The following is a 4,651-nucleotide window of genomic DNA, read 5'->3' as shown; positions in this document are numbered from 1 at the left end:
AAAACTACTATGATATCTTTATCTAAATAATAATTGAGTGAAATGACTAGTCTAAAGATCAGCAATGAGCTGGAGACAGAACAGCGATGATTCTCAATACGTAATCTCCTCCTTAAGCAAAAGGAAATTGATCTCATATTGAATTATATCCACTTGATACTGACGGAATAGCTCACCACGTATTTAACATAGTGGAAATGCTGGATGAATAACAGAGAGAGTCATATTGTGGCTTCTGGTCATCACTCCAGAGAATGAGTGGACCCAGTGTTTCTAAGCACCCTGGACAGTTCCTTTGCTCTCATCAGTCCTACCACTTGCATCTTTCCGTTTGGATAAATGGGTCATATTATCACTACATAGGTTTAAAAATCGTATGTCAGAAAGTATCTCAGCTGTCATCTTGTACAACTTCCTTTTGAGAAGTGAAGAAGCTTAGTCCAAGATCACTACTATCTTATTTGGAATAAAAACGAGCAAACAAACAGACAAACAACTCAAGCCTCCTAAGTCACATTTTAAAAGCCTTCTCTACCATCTATTCAGGTTTGTTAAGTTCCTCTTAATCATTATTTTACAAGTGAGAGAATCCAAGAAAGTTGGGAAATTCTAAACATATTTGCCAAAATTAATGGCACTGATCATCATAACTGAGAGTATAATATGGAAGAAACTGTGTCATTTTTCCTACTTAGCTGAAGTTAAAACCCTGCTTTATTTATTTATTTATTTATTTATTTATTTATTTATTTATTTATTTATTTATTTATATTTTTGTTTATTTTCTCCCATGCCTCTCTATATGGTTAGGATATGAAGATGTAACAAAAACCAGAGTCTCCAGGATGCCTGCGTGGCTCAGCAGTTGAGCTTCTACCTTCGGCCCAGGGGGTGATCCTGGAATTCCAGGATCCAGTCCCACATCGGGCTCCCTGCATGGAGCCTGCTTCTCTCTCTGCCTATGTCTCTGTCCTTCTCTCCTTGTGTGTCTCTCATGAATAAATAAATACAATATTTAAAAAAAAAAAACAGAGTCTCCAAGGAGCATGCCCCTCATGCTCCTTGGAGCAGGAAATGAGAGATTACATTCCCTCTAAGACATGGCCTTATATGTAAATAAAATAAAGTTGGTTCAAAATGCTCTTAACCTAATAACAAATCTTTGAACGCTAATTGTGCCTTGATTTCCAGCACATGTTTGTACCAATAACCTCATTTTAAAGTCACAAAGGCTTTTTGCTGTTATTGTTTTTGTTGAAAGCCAATGCTGGAGGTAATGTGCCCACAGGAACCTCTAAAAATCCATTTTTGTGTAGGGTTACTTAAACTCATCCATACTTTCCATTCTGCATTACAGTTTTATTGGCAAATTTCCTTTCCAATCAGTTTCTATTAATGAATGTTAACACATCACATTTTAGGCTCTGCTAAGATGAAATATTGTCAAAATAAATAAGCCTTTCCAACAGCCATGTTCATTTCCTGTTTTCCCTATTTTCCTACTGTGATAGAATTTTTTTTTCCTTTTCTTTAATGTCCTTGGTTTTGACACTTGCTTTTGTCTCCTGTACTGCTAATATAGCATATTTGCCAATGTAACTACTGTATTTAATTCTTCATTCTTATAATCTTACATATTCCCGTCCTAGCCTCATCTTTCATCCTTTCTGATCAACTAAAGTGAAAGCCACCCCAACCTCCTCTACCCCCATTCCCAGACTGACCTTTTTTGTCATCTGCAAGACCTGAAGTGTTGCAAGAGTTCTTTCTGCTGCTAGAAAGAAGATTAGCAACAGTTGAGTTGCCACTGTCATACATTTCATTTGTAGCCTTCCTCACCCCCCACCTAGAATCCAGACATCTAGCATTTCTTCCTTGAATATGATGTGGCCATACTGTCATCAACAACACACATTTTTTGAGCACTTACTCTTATACAGGGACACAAAAGCTATGAGACATGGTATAAACCACCTAAAAGCTACAGTGAGTGAAAAGGTAATTCAGTGCAAGGTCATAGAGACTCAGAGATAATTCAGATGATGAGAAATCCGTTATGTATAAAAGGCTCAGAGAAATAGTTCCTTATCGGGTCAGGCTTGAACTGGCCCTGAAAGAAGGAGAGGAGATACTCAAATGGAAAGGAAGAGAGAAAATATTCCATGGGTGATTTCTTGATTTTAAAAGTTGGCTTTATGTATTCATAGAAAGTTCTTTGGTTGTTTTAAAGAATAAGGTTCTTCTTTGTTGTTTTTTTTTTAAGTTTTTGGTTTAATTCCAGTTAATTAACATACAACATAATATTAGTTTCAGGTGTACAATATAGTAAATCAACATTTCCATGCACCACCCAGTGCTCATCACAAGTGCATTCCTTAAGTCCCATCACCTATTTTTTAAAAATATGGAACACTTCATGAATTTGTGTGTCATCCTTTTTTTTTAATAAATTAATTTTTATTGGTGTTCAATTTACCAACATACAGAAAAACACCCAGTGCTCATCCCGTCAAGTGTCCCCCTCAGTACCCGTCACCCATTCTCCCCCACCCCCCGCCCTCCTCCCCTTCCACCACCCCTAGTTCGTTTCCCAGAGTTAGAAGTCTTTATGTTCTGTGTCCTTTCCTGATATTTCCCTTGTGTGTCATCCTTGCTCAGGGCCCATGTTCATCTTCTCTGTATCATTCCCATTTCAGTGTATTTGCTGCCAAAGTAGGCACATCCATAGATAGTTCTATTCAAAAAGACTCTTCAAAAGTCTGTTTGAAGGACAAAAAAATCACATATTTGTATACATTAAGGCCAAAATTTTTAAACCTCTTTATATTAATGTTCTGAACATTAAGAAACACAAGCAGATTAATTATTCCTGATGTATCTTTGTATACTTTAATCAGTTTCTTAGCTGTAGCAGACTTGAAAGCTGTCACAAATATTTTGCTGTAGAATTTATTTTTATTAAGACAGTCTTATTATTTTTAATTTTATCCTAAAGTTTCTTTTAATTTTCTTAAAAGTTAAATTTTTGTTTAATAAATTTGAAATTATTGGCTTTGCCAATGGACTCATCTTTTAGACCATGCTATATTTTACTGAGAAAAATCTCCAGGTGGTCAGGTGACATCAGACCAAATTCTACTAAATACAGAATATTCCTAATTCTAATTCTTTGTAAGGAAGTATACAAATATTCAGCTCAAATGTCTTCAACGTTTCTGTTTTTGGGTTTCCACCCAAATTACTTTCATTTCACATAGGATCAAACTCTTCAAATAAAATGCTTCTATCTGTCACATTTAAAAATAATGGCCAGAAGGGAGGGGGCTGGACAAAATGAGTGAAGGGGAGTGAGAGATACAACCTCCAAGCATGGAATGAGTAAGTCATGGAAATAAAAGGCATTCATAGAGAATACAGTCAATGATATTGTGATAATGTTGGATGGTGACAAAAGGTAGCTACACTTGTGGTGAGCATAGAGTAATGCATGGAGAAGCCGAATCACCATGTTGTACACCTTAAACTAAGATAACATTGTGTGTCAACTATACTCAAAAACTTCTTAAATCCTTAATAAGTAAAATAAATGTTTCATAAAATGCAAATATTGCAAAATCATAAGGCTTCTCAACTTCATTTCCATTCTGGAAGAAAATATAAATGCATCTAATTAAAAATAAAGTTTCCATTAAAAGACTATTTCCCAAAGCTGAGGTATGTCAGGGTTTTATGGAATTTCAAGATTAAGGCTTATATATTCTGAATTCTCAACGTCACATTATACAAAATGTGCCCCACGCTGGCACTCAAGATCATTTTTTTCTGCATTTTTATTAATTTTCAGGATCATCTCACTTGGACATTTTATTTTTAGTAATTGCAATTTTCTAAAATCTTCAAAAACTAAAGGTTTTCGGTGTGCCAATTATTGATTTTTTTTTTTTTTTTTTGACAGTGGCTGACCTGTGAGCACACAGTCTCCAGCCTGTCCTTAAAGGATAAAAAGTTGGCCACCCTGGCACAGGAGCTTCTGGGCCCCAGCCATCATGAACAGTAACTCCATCCTGCATTGCAGCCAACAAGTGGAACATCCCAAAAAACTTTAATAAAAGATGTCCAAATGATTTGAAATAAAATGGAATTAAAATCAGGTAACTCATTTACAAAAAAAAAAAAGTTTTTCAAAAACTTTATAGGATCTGTAGGATGATTTACATAAAGTTTTAACATTTGTAACATTTGCTCATCGACAGGTAGCAAAACATTTACCTCCTTTTATTTCCTTTATATTCAATGTCAGCTTCCTAACCAAAAATTAAGTTTAACTATAACAATAAAAAGTAGTTGTAAATGTTATCAGTGATAGCTTCTATTTTTGACTATGGAATACTGTGGCTTGTTTGGATGGACACAGTTTGAGTAATATGTTTACCGCTAACTCCATACACACTTCTGTTTCACAGATTTCTTCACTTTATAACAACACTGATCATTTTGAGGATATGCCCCACCAAACTTTGCATTTATTTCATCATCACAAAGTATGTAAACTCTTTCAATGTTGAAATTTTTTTTTATTTTTATTTTATTTTTTTTTTGAAAAAAATTTTTAAAAGATTTTATTTATCCATTCATGAGAGACACAGAGAGA

General features: G+C 34.7%; 1 pseudogene; it reads right to left on the bottom strand.

Annotated features, from left to right (window-relative positions):
• Positions 1-2,617: 2,617 nt before the first annotated feature.
• LOC112920401 (U6 spliceosomal RNA) lies at positions 2,618-2,716 on the bottom strand (annotated as a pseudogene).
• Between the last annotated feature and the right edge of the window lie 1,935 nt (positions 2,717-4,651).

Source organism: Vulpes vulpes, chromosome 12, assembly GCF_048418805.1.
Source record: "Vulpes vulpes isolate BD-2025 chromosome 12, VulVul3, whole genome shotgun sequence".
NCBI classification, from domain to species: Eukaryota; Metazoa; Chordata; class Mammalia; order Carnivora; family Canidae; genus Vulpes; species Vulpes vulpes.
This window is presented reverse-complemented; position numbering and strand designations above follow the sequence as displayed.